Genomic DNA, 16,565 nt, shown 5'->3' with positions numbered 1-16,565 from the left:
TGCTAGATTCTTTACACTCTCTATCTTCTTCAAACACATCATCATCTTTCACTAACCTGCAAGTGAAATGGTATCGCCTTCTGTGTTTTGTCTTTAAATGATAGACCGGGTTCCTCACCAACTGTATGACGCTTTGACTATCTCTATAAAGAGTCTTTTCATGTTGTTTCTTACCCAATTCTTCCAGATAGTCAGTCATCCATATCGTCTTCTTTCAAGCTTCAGCTATTGCCACGTACTCAGCCTCAGTACAACGCATTTTTGAAGCCTAGACATCCCATCATCTATGGCTTGCTCCCACTTTGTTGTATCCTCCAACTTTAGGGCCTCATCAAAGGGCTCTGGTTCCCTTTCATCTGTAGCAGATAGTGTAATGAAGGTACATACATATCTGGTACTCTGATAGTACTGGATGATCTTCTCAACACCGGTTCAGGTGTCACTTGCTTTACCGCTGATTCCTATGCAACAGTCTCAGGAGTTTTTTGAGTATATGCTACAACATCACTAAGTGATTGTTTTCGCAACTCAACCTCAACTCCCACTTGCTTTGTTGTCTTGGAACCTTGCTCCATATCTGGTTCCTCAGCAGTAGTCTCAAGAGTTTCATGAGTATCTGCTACAACATCACTGGGTGAGTTTCCCTGCAACTCAAGCTCAACTCCCACTTGTTTCGTGGTCTTGGAACCTTGCTCCACATCTAGTTCTTCAGCAGTAGTCTCAGGAGTTTAATGAGTATCCATCACTAGGTGAGTTTCCTTGCAACTCAAGCTCAACTTCCACTTGCTTCGTGGTCTTGGAACCTTGCTCCACATTTGGTTCCTTAGCAGTAGTCTCAGGAGTTTCATGAGTATCTGCTACAACATCACTAGGTGAGTTTCCTTGCAACTCAAGCTCAACTCCCACTTGCTTCGTGGTCTTGGAACGTTACTCCACATTTGGTTCCTCAGTAGTAGTCTTAGGAGTTTCATGAGTATCTGCTACAACATTACTAGGTGAGTTTCCCTACAACTCAAGCTCAGCTCCCACTTGCTTCGTTATCTTGGAACCTTGCTCCACATCTGTTTGGATCATTTCCAACTTCACTTACTTCAATTATCTAGCAATCCTTGTGAAGCTAATTCGTTTCTGCTTGCTCATACCGTAGTTCTCACAACGACCCACATCAACAGATTTCAGACCTTCTAAAACTCCTTTCGCAGCTAGCATCTTCATTCCTTTCACGTTCATATGTCCAAGTCTATTGTGCCATAGACTTGAATTTGAAGCACTCTCAGCAACAGCAGCCATGTTCATACACCTTGCAGTGGTGTATTAAGTTCCAGATTTTATGCCACGTGCAACCATCATAGCATTCTTCATAATTTTCCACGAACTCTTCCCTAACTCTGTTGCATAACCTATGCTGTCCAATTGACCAATAGAGATTAGGTTCTTCTTGAGATGAGGAATATATCTGACATCCTTTAATGTTCACTGATTTCCTGCAGGAGTTTTTATGCCGACATCCACTTTTCCTTTAATCTTTAAATCTTTGTTGTCAGCAATATACACCTCTCAAAATTTCTATACTTGAAATTTCGGAACAACTTTTTATTTGGAGATGAATGAAAAGTTGCACATGAATCCAAAATCCAGGATTCAATCGAACTGTCCACACTAAGGATTAGAGCATCCCCAATGTCTTCTGCCGAATTTATAGAATCATCATCATCTCCAAATTTGTGATTCTGCTTTCTCTTTGGTCTTGTACAAACTGTCTGAAAGTGACCTTTTTCTCCACAATTCCAACACGTTACATTTGGTCTTTTTGGAGATTTTTCTCGGTTCTTTGATTTTGATCGCCCTTTGTTTGGACCCTTCGCTTTACTTCTTCCCCGTTGGTCAACACTGAGAGCACTACCAGATGAATTTCTAATTTCTCGTTTGCGAATACTTTCGCTGAGAACTACATCTCGAATTTCATCAAACTTCAATTTATCAGATCCTCGAGAATTGCTGATTGCAGCAACAACAATATCCCACGACTCAGGTAAAGATGACATCAAAATCAATGCTTTAATTTCATCCTCGAAATTAATTTCTACCGAACTTAGTTGACTTACGATCATATTGAATTCATTTATACTATCAACAACAGATCCACCTTTAGACATCTGTAGATTGAACAATTTTCGCATCAATTACACCTTGTTCATAGCCGACGGTTTTTCGTACATATTCGATAGCCCTTCAACAAATCTGACGTTGTCTTCTCCTTAATGATATTGAACGCCACGTTTCTGGATAGCGTCAACCGGATTAGCCCTAAGGCTTGTCGATCCTTGAGCTTCCACTGCTTCGTGGTCATGGTATCCGGCTTCACCCCCAACAGGGGTTTGTGAAGATCTTTATGGCAGATAATCTTCAATCTGCATCTTCTAGAAATCGAAACCGAATCCATCGAACTTCTCAATTACAATCTTTGAACTTTCCATCTTCACAGATCGTGATGAATTTTGCCTAACTCTGATACCAATTGTTAGGATCGCACAACAACGCAGACACTCGATCTAGATGAACACAAATAACAGAATAGAGAAAATGCAAGGAGAATATTGGCTAAAGAATTTGAATTGATGACTACAAGTATGTACGAGAGAATACAGAAAACATAAAAAAGTACAATTTCAAAGCTCTTAGGGATATATATATATATATATAGTTTAGCTTATTATATATAACTTTACCAAATATAACTATTACTTTATGTAATTATTTACTATATATATAGCTTTACCTTTTTACTATATATTATTTAGACAATTTACTTTAGATGTCATTTACCTATGTAGGTTTACTCTGTGTCAGTTGACTAAACTATAAATAAGCATCAAGCTCCATAACCTAACAATGATAAATTGGATCTCCAAATTATATTACTTGGTTTCAAATGTGTCTTTAATATTTTTCAATCTCATTAAAAAAAAAGAAATTAATGAAATATTATTTTGAAACCATTTCAAGGATCAATAACTAAAATAAAAATGTTAAAAATGTAATTACATAATTAAAACATATTCTAAAGTTTAGAGTAGAATTTAAACCTAAAGATCAATGATTCGATGTTCCACACCATAATTATTGAATGTAAAAAAAAACATAAAAAAATAGAATCGGTAAGACTATTCTTGTTTGACATTTCCAAAGTCCGTTCAAATCTCACCACTTCAAATCAAATCAAAGAACTAATTCTTATAATGTCATTACAAGTCTTAGAAGATAAAAAAAAAAAAAAAACTTCAACTTTTCATCAAGAACCTCAAAATATTGTTGACGGAACAAAATAAAATAAATACTACTTTTCCAACAAACCCATAATCAAAGATTTAATGGTAAGAACAAGAAGAAACAGAAATATTCAAAGAGTGTGTATAAGATTGGACTAAGAAATATTTAATCTTTTTTTATAAATTCCTTGATGATCATATGCAACTCGATGTTAATATTGAATGAGTTATGAACTCTTGCTTGCGAGTATTTGTCCTTTTGTTTGCATGAGTGAGAATGACTCTTGTAGCTCAGTCAATATGTTTACCATTTTGAGAACTTGACTAAATACGAAGCTCGAAACATAATATCGCGAAATGAAATTCACTCATTTTCACATAAAGAAAGTAGATGAATTGCTCTCTTAAGTACTAATTTCGGGACTTGAATAATGAGGTCTCACCCTCTCATAAACAAATTAATGATTAGAGAATCAATTATACTTACGTAAGAGATGTAATTACAGGGGTAAAATGGACTTTTGACCGAAGTAATTACAAACAACTCGTAAAGGATTGAGTTGCTTGTAATGATTATATCAATAAACATAACTTGTCATACAATACATAAGAGTGCAACTCTAGGTCTTAGTGGAGTGACCTATAGTTAATGCATAGAAATTGAATAATTAAAGAGTTTAATGAATTATTTTTGTATTGGAACTTATAATGGGTAGGTCTATAATGTCCCTTACTATGATACAATAAGTTCAATTTAATGGGAAGAGCTTGAAAATAGTTTTGTACCCGCAGCTCAATTGGGCGTTAGATCTAAAAGTCGTGTGTTTGATCCACATTCATCCCATGTTTTGAAAAAACCAAGTTTATTTATAACCACAAGTGCTCTAACCAACTAAGCTACAAGAGAAACTTGAAAAATGAGATGTATCGAACATTGAAACGACAAATAAACAAAGACTTGAACGAGGTTTTTGATACCATGTTAACTTTGTGAAAGAAAAATGAAAAAGCAACTCGGATTAAAATTGTATGTGAAACATTCCTTGTATTACGGAAGGAAACAATGCTCTCATTGAGCGTTGAACTCAATGACCTCGTGAGTACTAAACAAGTGCTCTAACCAACTGAGCTAACAAGAGCTACTTGAAACTATAAACATACCAATTCTAGAATCGGGAAACGAATAAACACTTAAGCAACCATATCTTAGGATTTTTAAACCATGAAAACTTTAATAAGGAAAAGGGGAAGAGAATGCAAAAAACTGCTACGGTTTATATTGTATATAGAATTGGATCATAAAATACATATCAAAGACACATCTTTATGCAAACGATAAACCCAAATCAAATAAAACCTAACCTAATCCAACATGATCGAACTAAATTCTATCTTCATTATTGATTTTTAAGTTTATTTAATAGTACTTTAACTTTTAAAAATATTTATTTGATATTTAGGCCTTTTAAAAAGTAAAAACTTCAACATAAAATAAATATTTTGATAGTTTAGGAACCAAAACAAAAATAACGTGCTTTAAGAGCTACTTGAAAGTAAAAACGTGTCAACTCCAAATTTGTCCAACGAGCGAACTCCCAAACCACCAATACCTTAAGGTTCTGATACTATGGTAACTTTATTATGGAAAAAAGTTGGAGGGTACTCGGGTTGGGTTGGAAAAATCCTTTGGACCAACCCTAAAATTTTAAGTTGGTTAGGTTGGAGACCCACCAACCCGAATAATGGCTCTGGTACCATGATAACTTTATTATTTATGTTTTGATATCTAGATGAGCTATGTGATTCATGTGTTTCTATTTTATGCTTGATTACGATGATGAATTGGTTTCCCAAATTATATTATTATGTTTCAAATATAACATTTTTTTAAATATTTTTCATCTTCATTTTAAATAAGGAAGCTAATGAAATGATTATTTGAATGACTAAAATAAAAATGTTAAAAATGCCGTTACATAATTAAAACATATTCTAAAGTTTAGAAGTATAATTTAAACCTATTCAGTGGTCCTAAGAAAAGAGGGATAACAATAATGGTAAATGAGAACAATGAGTTGATCCTCGCTAGAATAATGAATAGATGAAGAGTTTGTATGGATTATAAAAGACTGAATCAAATGATATGCGAGGACCATTCCTTACCATTCATTGATCAAATGCTCGGATAGACTTGTTGGAAAGTCACGTTATTGCTTCTTAAATGGTTATTCGAGATACAACCAAATTACAATTAAGATAGACTTGCTGGAAAGTCACGTTATTGCTTCTTAAATGGTTATTGGAGATACAACCAAATTACAATTAGTCTAGAAGATCATGAGAAGACCACATTTACGTGCCCGTATGGAATTTTTATTTTTAGACGAATGCCTTTTGGGTTTTGCAATGCTCTAGCAACATTTCAACGATGTATGATGACCATCTTTGCTGACATGGTGGAAGCGTTCATAGAGATATTCATGTATTTCTTCTCGATATATGGATAATCCTTTGAAATTTATTTGTGCAATTTGGAGAATGTTCTACAAAGGTGCTAAGAAATCTTTTATTTTATTGGGAGAAATTTCATTTCATGGTCAATGGATAGTGGTAGGCCACATGATCTCAACAAAAAGAATAGCAATGGATATATAATGCAAGAGATGATGATGATCATCATCATAGTGTATGCATCCGTACTCATCATAAAAGGGGAAGTATTCTGGAGTAAATGAACATACAATATGCATCAGATCTCTATGCTTTTTATCTTAAATCATTCATGTGACATAACCCTACACATCATTCACATATTATTCTAGGTAACATGCAAATAGCAACTTTCATACATTCATCATTCATAACATTACTTAAGAGTTGTGTATGAGAAAACTTTTCATTATCATACTACAACATGACATCTCATACATGTATATCATTGTAACATGAGTTTTCATCGTAACATGATGTATCATCATACTATGTTATATCATCATACATCTCATGTCATCACAACATATTACATCATCATCATAACGTATCATAGTATCATAATGCATCGCATCATCATAACATATCAGAACATTATAGTATGTTACATCATCATCTCATGTCATCACAACAAGGTTGTGTTGCAGTCCACTAAACTAGTTTTGGAGAGAGACTTGGGAATATTTATCTTAAGGTATATACTTTTAATAAGGTGAGATAGTGTTAATTATGTAACGATCGGTTACAAAAAAAAAAAAAACTGATCGCCTAGAAGAACGTAAAAATTTCAGTGAGGCGCTGGAGTTTTCGTGCCCCAACCAAATTACGAACCTCACCCCGTAAGACACTCCCCTCATTTGCTCCCTCCAAAAGAAGTTTCCTCCACGTAAAGAAAATAAGTTAATCATAGTTTATCATGAGGAAGAAGAATGGTTTTCGACTTTACCACTTAATACCCACGCTGACGAAAACAAGGAAAAACCACGAACCCTTGAATGAAACGATAGAATCCGACGTCAAAACGCCTGAGATACGCCACTAGATAGATCTTCAAAGACCAAATAGGGAGTTGGGAACATAATATCATAAGTAATTCACTCCTTTCCATATAAGAAGAATAGAAGAGCTCCTTTTCATATAAGAAAAGTAGACGAGTTGTTCTATTAAGTAATGATTTCAGAACTTGTACAATAGGTAATTACATACGTAAAACTAACTTTTAAACCAAAGAGTTAACTTGATTGTAACGATTATATCAATGTCGGACATAACTAACAGTGCACAAGAGTTGAACTCAACCCTCTCGCTTACTAAACCCTCTATATCAAAATTATGTTGGTGTCATCCATTTCTTAGATTTAGGAGAAAACAACAATCGCTCTTATTGGGAGTTGAACTCAAGACCTCTCGCTTACTAAACGGGTGCTCTAACCAACTGAGCTATGAGAGCCAATTGAACAAAAAAACATACCCATTCTAGAATCGCCAAATGAAGAAACACCTAAGCAACCATATCTTTTGACTAAATGCTATGATTTACCTTGTACATAGATTTGGATCATAAAATACAAGCCAAATAGACTTCTTTATACAAATGAAAAAATAAGCAAAATACTAATTTTTATTTTTACGATAAATCCAAATATTATCAAGCATAACCTATTCCAATATTATCGGCTTGTCCTTTAATTTGGATGACTGAGAATGACCCTGGTGGATCTTTCAAGGTCAATGATTATATCAATGAACATAACACTTATCATACAATTCACTCTAGGTCTATAGCTAATGTTATAAAATATAAAATATAAGAACATATTATTTACAACCATTTATGCTCTTGTTGAGAGTTGAACTCAAGACCTCTCGCTTACGAAACAAGTGCTCTAACCAACTGAGCTACAAGAGCCATTTGAGAAAGAAGATGTATCGAACATTGAACGTTCTATATTTTAGGTTTTTGATACCATGTTAACTTTGTGAAAGGAAAATGAAAAAGCAACTAGGATTAAAATGGTATGTGAAACCATTTCTTAGATTATTGAAGGAAACAATGCTCTTCATTGAGAGTTGAACTCAAAGACCTCCCGTGTACTAAACAAGTGCTCTAACCAACTAAACTACAAGAGCTACTTGAAAGTATAAACATACGAAGTCAAGAATCTGGAAACGAATAAACACCTAAGCAACCATATCTTAGGATTTTGAAACCATGAAAACTTTAATAAGGAAAACATGAAAGAGAATGCAAAAGACGGCTACAGTTTATATTGTATATAGAATTGGATCATAAAATACATATCAAAGACAATATTATCGAAGTAAATTCAATCTTCATTACTGATTTTTAAGCTTAGTTTATAGTACTTCATTACTAGGTTTTCTTGCAGTCGCGCTGACACGTCCCTTTTTGTCTTTCATCAACAATCTAACCTTATCTATTTGCTTCTTTATGTTTATGACATTATTGTTACCGGCAACAACTCATCTCTTATTGACAACTTTACTCACAAGCTTCATTCTGAGTTTGCTACCAAAGATTGGGGTTCTCTCAGTTACTTTCTTGGTCTTGAAGCTTCACCCACTCCTGATGGTCTCTTTATTAGTCAGTTAAAATATGTCCGAGATATTCTTACTCGTGCTCAGTTGCTCGATAGCAAACCAGTCCACACTCCCATGGTTGTTTCTCAACATCTGACTGCTAATGGTTCTCCTTTCTCTGATCCTACTCTCTATAGATCTCTTGTTGGCGCCCTTCAGTACTTGCCTATTACGTGTTCAGATATTGCCTATGCTATCAATTCTGTCAGTCAATTCTTGCATGCCCCTACTGCAGATCACTTTCTTGCTGTCAAACGTATTTTTCGCTATGTCAAAGGAACACTCCACTTTTGTCTTACCTTTCGTCCATCCACTGTTCCTAGTACGCTAGTCGCTTATTCGGATGCTGACTGGGCTGGTTGTCCCGATACTCGTCGTTCTACATCCGGCTATTCTATTTATCTTGGTAACAATCTGGTTTCTTGGAGTGCCAAAAAGCAACCTACTGTCTCACGCTCCAGCTGTGAATCTGAGTATCGTGCTCTTGCCACAACTGCTGCTGAACTTCTTTGGGTTACGCATCTTTTGCATGACCTCAAGGTCCCTATTTCACAGCAGCCCTTACTCTTATGTGACAACAAAAGTGCTATTTTTTTTTAGCTCTAATCCCGTTTCTCACAAGCGGGCCAAACATGTTGAACTAGATTATCATTTCCTTCGAGAACTTGTTATCGCTGGCAAACTTCGCACACAATATGTACCCTCTCATCTCCAAGTTGCTGACATCTTCACAAAGAGTATTTCTCGACCTCTCTTTGAATTTTTCAGATCCAAGCTTCACGTTCATTCAAATCCGACGCTTAGCTTGCGGGGGGGTGTGTTAAGGATAGTTGACTGTTCATTATAAGGCAAATATCTAGATATTTGCCTTACATTACGGCTTACCATATTTTTCCTTTTATTAAAGGCAAATATATTGTATTCATTTATTATTCTTTCATTTTATTGCTATTTTCATATTATTTGTAATTTACCCTATTTCTGTATTTTGTAAATGATTATAAATAAGAGAACTCTCACCACCATTTAGGTGTGGTGAATTCAGCAAACATTCACAAAGGTAGTACCATTGAATGAAGAGTGTAGTGCAATATTGAAAAACAAGATCCCACTAAAGGAGAAAGACCCCGGTTCATTCACAATTCCAATATCAATAGGAGGGAAGAAGCTAGGTCGAGCATTATGTGATTTGGGATCAAGCATTAATCTAATGCCACTGTCTATTTACAAAAAGGTAGGTATTGGTGAAGCTAGACCAACTACAGTCACTCTTCAACTACCATATCGATCTTTCACTCATCCAGAAGGAAAAATCGAAGATACCCTAATTCAAGTGGACAAATTCATATTTCCAGCTGATTTTATCATTTTGGACTATGAAGCGGATCATGATGTGCCAATTATCTTGGGGAGACCATTTTTGAAAACTGGAAGAACATTGATAGATGTCCACAAGGGAACCATAATGTTGAGAACGAATGATCAACGAATAGAATTTCATATGAATGACAACATGAAATATCCAGCCGTAGTAGAGGAATGCTCAGCAATTTATAAATTGACAGAGAATTCAGCAACTAATAGTTGGAAACAGCAGCAAGAAGAAGACAGCAGCTGGAATAATTACACTACACAACAAGCAGAATTGTATAAAACGGAAAGAGTTTTTGAATCACTAGAATTAGAGAAAAGAATAAATTCATCAATGAAGTTATCTATCAATTACACACCGTTGAACTACATCAGAAGAACTATTTGATATATGAGAGATAGACTTCATGAAATTATTCCCACCCACTTCAAGATGGAGAGTTCCAAAGGGGCATCACTTATTTGACAATGGATTNAAGGGAGCTAGTCACAATTTGCAAGCAAATATATGAAGCTCCGAGTAAACCAAGTTAGTGTTTCTTTTCTTTTTATTTATGCACCTATATAGTTGTTTCTAAATAGCTATCTTCAAATTTTATTTTACTTGTTGTTGTGAGTAACTCGCATGCCCCAAGGAAGTTAGCCAATTTTGGAGATGTGGCTAGGAATGCTAATTTCAGCCTATAAAGGAGACTAATTACACGNGTAGTGCACGGTGCCACATAGTTGTCTTGTCCATTTTCATTTGCATGTGGTTTTATTTCATTTTAATGTTGTTCACTTTCTCATCCACTACATGTCAAGGCACCACCACCAAAGAAATTTTTTTTAGGAACATCAAAGATTTTCTAATCCCCCAAGGAAAGAAATTTATATGGAAAAGAGAAATGGACAGAAAATAATTCTTATACATTCTCGGGTAAGCTTGAAATGTTAAGAAAGAAGCTGCTAGACATCATAGTTTACCTGTTGTAGACATACAGCAGCAGTACCAATAGCTGGACTGGTAGCAAATTTATAGCAGCAGTATTTCCAAGTTTCTAGAGAAAATTTTAAAAGAATGGAGCCGCAAAGAATCTTCACGATGCCTAAAGATGGAATTCTCTAAACACACCATTTACAATCTTATTATCTTATTTTGAAGCATGCATCCATATTTTGTTGCCTGTTTTTGTTTTGTTGACTGCATATAATTTTGAAAGATGTCCTTGTAAGCCCCCGAGAAAACATGAGCTTTATTAGATAGGGTAATATATCATGCATCTTTTAATATGCAGTAGGGATGTTTTTTTTTCAAGAACTAGGAATCTAATATAAAATGCTTCAATAGGATAAATAAAACAGTAAGAGTAAGAGGTGAGTGGTNATCGTTTATTGCGGTCTAACATGAAAAAAATATGATTTGGCATAAATCGATCTTAATTGTATATTTAATTGAGTTATATGGTAAAATTTCAGACATTTATGCTAAACCATGTGGGAGTAGCAAATTTGGAAACAAATGGGGGATGACATGTAAATTTTAAATCCACATCATCAGTCCAAGTGGGTCATTGACTACCCACTGAGGAACATCCTATGTGCACTACTTATTCAAAGCCCTAAAGGGGAACCCATGCTCAATATAAAAGGAAAAGGAAGACCAAGAGGAGAGGAGCCACATTTGGGGAGAAAATGGAATTACACAGCAGCAGCCTCTGCTGCAGTGAACTACTGTGAAACCAGGGAAGAAGAAGAAAACTCTAATCCAGCAGCTGTTGACAGCCGAAGGAAAAGGAGACCAACAAGGATTGATTAGGGCAAAGAGGTGGACGTGAGAGCTCAAGAGAAGGGAACTTCCATTGACGAATGACAACAAACTGGGATAACTCTCTATTTCCTTATTCCATCCATTTTACATGATGAAGATGCAAATTCCTCTGTTTAATTCAGTTTATATGGAGAGCTAAACTTAATAGGGGAGGCGAGAGAGTTTTATATAGTTTAAGTATGTTGACGNAAGCTCACATTGAAGAGTATTCATCAAAGTTACGGTAAGGATCCAATCTATCATAATCCACCTTAATCAGAAAGAATTCCCATAATTCACCCAACCTTTAAACCATTTTTCCAACACAAACGATAACCAAGAGCTTCTACACCTCAATTTACTTTCAAGAATGATTCCACACCCACACTAATTCTCATTGAGGACAATGGCTAATTATGAAGTCAAGCTCACATTGAAGAGTATTCATCAAAGTTACGGTAAGGATCCAATCTATCATAATCCACCTTAATCAGAAAGAATTCCCATAATTCACCCAACCTTTAAACCATTTTTCCAACACAAACGATAACCAAGAGCTTCTACACCTCAATTTACTTTCAAGAATGATTCCACACCCACACTAATTCTCATTGAGGACAATGGCTAATTATGAAGTCAAGTCACAAAAACAAATGTAAAAGGGAATGGTGATCATTTTAGAAANTACCACAAAACTCAACAACTCATCTATTTAATCTCTCTTAGCCGAACCTTTCTCATTATAGTTGATTTTCTTATCATTTTCTGTNAATTTGAGGAAGGAATATAAAGAATGTGATCTAAATCATGCCTCTGATGAATACTCTATCAACATTTTGTTAATGAGAAAAAAAAAGGGAGAGTGGAGGGAATTATTGCTCAAGGATGAGCAATCTTTTGGGGGTGTGATAACTCTCTAAAAGTAGAGTTATATCATGTCTTTCTGTAGGTAATATTGCATTCTTATTCACCATTTTCTCATTTATTGNCGATAATTTACTTATTACTTGCTACTCGTGATAGTGTATACTTGTACTTATTCTTGTGAATTTTACATCATTTTATTATATACATCCACAAGCGATCAAGTTTTTGGCGCCATTGCTAGGGAACCTAATTTGGTTATTTTACTTGCCGTAGATTTTCGTGAGTTGGAGCCAAAAAGAAACCATAGTAAGCTGAATTTTCTACTACTGAATTTACTGCTACAGAATTGAGCTTACTGGTGCAAAATTCTGTACATGAACCCACCTACGGGTTTGAAATTTATTTTTGATCCCGAAATAGAGAACCTTTAGACGAAAGTTGAGGGAGAAAAAGAAAATGGCAGAACAGAATATACAGCAAATGACCCAACTGAATCGGGAGTTTGAAAATCCAGTGATGATGGCTAATCAAGAGAGAATTTACTGCTAGTGCCATTCATTTAGCAGATGATAGAGAAAGAGCAATCCGAGCATATGCACACCCAGCTGTGGAAGAGCTAAATCCATGCATTATTAGACCCGAAATGCAAGCAACCACGTTTGAGCTAAAGCCCGTGATGTTTCAAATGTTACAAACCATTGGGCAATTTCATGGACTGCTGTTAGAAGATCCTCACCTACCCCTAAAGTCATCTTTGGGAGTTAGTGACTCATTTCGATTCCAAGGAGTGGATAAAGATGTGATTAGACTAAGCTTATTCCCATATTCATTGAGGGATGATGCTAAATCATGGTTGAATACCTTAGCACCGGGAACAATTGATTCGTGGAATAGTCTAGCAGAGAAATTTTTTATCAAGTACTTTTCACCCACTAGAAACGCACGGTTCAAAAATGAGATTGTTGCTTTTCAACAGTAATTCATGTGTTCGGAAATTATATTACTATGTTTGTATGGATTGTAAAAGACTGAATAAAGTGACACACGAGGATACACTTGAGATATGCTCTTAATCCTTTCCATATAAGAAATGTGCATGAGAATATTAATATAAGGATAATATCGAGCCAAATAAGATAGTCAAATATTGACAAAATATATCTAAGGAAATATGAGTTGAAAGCAATGCTCTTGTTGAGAGTTGAACTCAAGACCTCTTGCTTACGAAACAAGTGCTCTAACCAACTGAGCTACAAGAGCCACTTGAAGAAGGTGATGTATCGAACGTTGAACGACAAATAAACAAAAAAAAAAAAAAAATTAATTAATGTCATACCTTAGATATATACTTTATAAATGATAAATAATGCTCTTGTTGAGAGTTGAACTCAAGACCTCCCACTTATTAAACGAGTGCTCTAACCAACTGAGCTACAAGAGCTATATGAAATTGGAAAATACTAAATTTTAGGATCGCCAAACGGATGCCATGAAAGCTTTAATAAGGAAAGCCATAAAGAGAGGTTAATATTATACAAAGAATCCGATCATAAAATAGAAACCAAATAAACTTCTTTATACAAACGAGAAAATAAGCAAAATACTCATTTTTATTTTTACCGGATAAACCCAAATCAAATAAACCAATATTATCGAAGTAAATTCTATCGTGATTATTGATTTCGATGTTTTTTTTTAATAGTCCTTCAACTTTTAAAAAATATTTATTTATTATTTCAATTTAATAAATAAATGTAATTAAGTATGTATTTTAAAACCTTCAAACAAGCTTGATTTTACGTCAAATAGAATGTTACTTTCTAAAAGCTCTAGATTTGGCTAATGAATAAACTCCGAAACAACCAATACTTTAAGGTTCTGATACCAAGATAACTTATTATGAAAAAAAATAGGAGCGTACTCGGGTTGGATAAAAAAAATCCTTTGGACGAACCTTGAAATTTCAGGTTGGTTAACTTGGAGACCCAAAGCTCGAATAAAATTTTGATACCACGAAAACTTTATTATTTATGTTTTGATATTTGAATGAAATATTATTTTGAAACTATTTCAAGGATCAATAACTAAAATAAAAGTATTAAAAATGTCATTACATAATTAAAACATATTCTAAAGTTTTGAAGCAAATTTAAACTTAAAGATCAATGATACGATATTTCACGCCTTAATTATTGAATGAAAAAAATAAAACATACAAAAATAAAATCGCCGTTTGTTTGACCTTTTTAAAGTCGAAAAAATTTCAACTTTTCATCAAGAATCTGAAGTGTTGTTAACCAAAGAAAATAAAACAAAGAACAACAAATATTCAAAAGAGTTTGTATAAGACTGGACCAAGAAATATTTAATCTATTTTTTTTATAAATTCCTTAATTGAGAAGATTAATATTTCATGTGAAGATCATATGCGACTCGATTTTAATCTTGAATGAATTATGAACTCTTACCTGTGAGGGCTTGTCGTTTGATTTGGATGAATGAGAATGACCCTCGTAGCTCATTCAATATGTTTGCCATTTTGGAAACTTAACCAAATATGGAGCTCGAAACATAATATTGCGAGATGAAATTCACTCATTTTCACATAAAGAAGGTAGATGAGTTGCTCTCTTAAATACTAATTTCGGGACTTCAACAATGAGGTCTCACCCTCTCATAAACAAATTGTTCATTAGAGAATCAATGATACTTAAAAGATGTAATTACAGGGGTAAAATGGACTTTTGACCAAACTGTAATTACAAATAACTCGTTAAAGATTGAGTTCATTAGAGAATCAATGATACTTAAGGTAAAAGATGTAATTATAGGGGTAAAATGGACTTTTGACCAAACTGTAATTACAAATAACTCGTTAAAGATTGAGTTGCTTGTAATGATTATATCAATGAACATAACTTGTCATACAGTACATAAGAGTGCAACTCTAGGTCTACAGTGGAGTGACTCAATGAACAAAACTCAAGACCTCTCGCTTACGAAACAAGTGCTCTAACCAACTGAGCTACAAGAGCCATTTGAAAAAGAAGATGTATCGAACATTGAAACGACAAATAAAAAAAAAAGATTAAAATTATTTCAAAGATCAATGACTAAAATAAAAACGTTAAAAATGTCTTTACATAACTAAAACATATTGTACCGTTTAGAAATATAATTTGAACCTGTTCAGTGTGTTCCTAAGAAAAGAGGGATAATAATAATGGCAAATGCGAACAATGAGTTGATCCTCGCTAGAATAGTGAATAGATGAAGAGTTTATATCGATTATAAAAGACTGAATAAAGTGACATGCGAGGACCATTCCTTACCATTCCTTACATTATTGCTTCTTAAATGGTTATTCGAGATACAACCAAATTACAATGAAGATCATGAGAAGACCACATTTATGTGCCCGTATGGAATCTTTGTTTTTATACGAATGTCTTTTTGGTTTTGCAATGCTCTAGCAACATTTCAACGATGTATGATGACCATTTTTACTTACATGGTGGAAGCGTTCATGGAGACATTCATGTATTTCTTCTCGGTTTATGGAATAATCATTTGAAGCTTATTTGTGCAAATTGGAGAAGGTTCTACAAAGGTTGTGCTGCAGTCCTGTATACCGGTTTTGCAGACTTGGGATTTCACAAGTATTTATCTTAAGGCATATACCTTTAAAAATTTCGGTGAGGCGTCGGAGTTTTCGTGCCCCAACCAAATCACGAACCTCACCCCGTAAGACACTCCCCTCATTCGCTTTCTCCAAAAGAAGTTGATCATAGTTTATTAGAGGAAGAATAATGGTAAGGTGAGATAGTGTTAATTATGTAACGATCGGATAAATTCCGGCAAGGCGCCGGAGTTTTCGTGCCCCAACTGAATCACGAACCTCACCCTGTAAGACGCTCCCTCCAAAAAAAGTTACTAGCACTGAAAGAAAATAAGTCAATCATAGTTTTCCACGAGGAAGAAGAACAGTTTTCGACCATGAGGAAGAATGGATACGCAGGTAAAAACAAGGAAAAACCACAAAAGGGAGTTACTCCTTTCCATGCAACTTTGTGCTTTGGGAATATTAGTATATAGTGATAGCAATGCTCTTGTTGAGAGTTGAACTCAAGACCTCTTGCTTACGAAACAAGTGCTCTAACCAACTGAGCTACAAGAGC

At 34.6% G+C, this 16,565-nt stretch overlaps 4 non-coding genes across 4 annotated transcripts; all 4 read right to left on the bottom strand.

Moving 5' to 3' along the window:
- Positions 1-7,135: 7,135 nt before the first annotated feature.
- On the bottom strand, positions 7,136-7,209 carry TRNAT-AGU. The gene has a single exon. It is a non-coding gene; the product is annotated as a tRNA-Thr (tRNA).
- Positions 7,210-7,594: 385 nt separating this feature from the next.
- On the bottom strand, positions 7,595-7,668 carry TRNAT-CGU. The gene has a single exon. It is a non-coding gene; the product is annotated as a tRNA-Thr (tRNA).
- A 5,905-nt stretch (positions 7,669-13,573) lies between these two features.
- TRNAT-CGU lies at positions 13,574-13,647 on the bottom strand. Its single transcript has one exon. It is a non-coding gene; the product is annotated as a tRNA-Thr (tRNA).
- Positions 13,648-16,491: 2,844 nt separating this feature from the next.
- TRNAT-CGU lies at positions 16,492-16,565 on the bottom strand. Its single transcript has one exon. It is a non-coding gene; the product is annotated as a tRNA-Thr (tRNA).

The sequence above is a fragment of the Cucurbita pepo genome, chromosome LG05 (genome assembly GCF_002806865.2).
Source record: "Cucurbita pepo subsp. pepo cultivar mu-cu-16 chromosome LG05, ASM280686v2, whole genome shotgun sequence".
Taxonomy (NCBI): Eukaryota; Viridiplantae; Streptophyta; class Magnoliopsida; order Cucurbitales; family Cucurbitaceae; genus Cucurbita; species Cucurbita pepo.
Note: the sequence above shows the minus strand (reverse complement) of the source record. Positions and strands in the feature narration are given on the sequence as shown.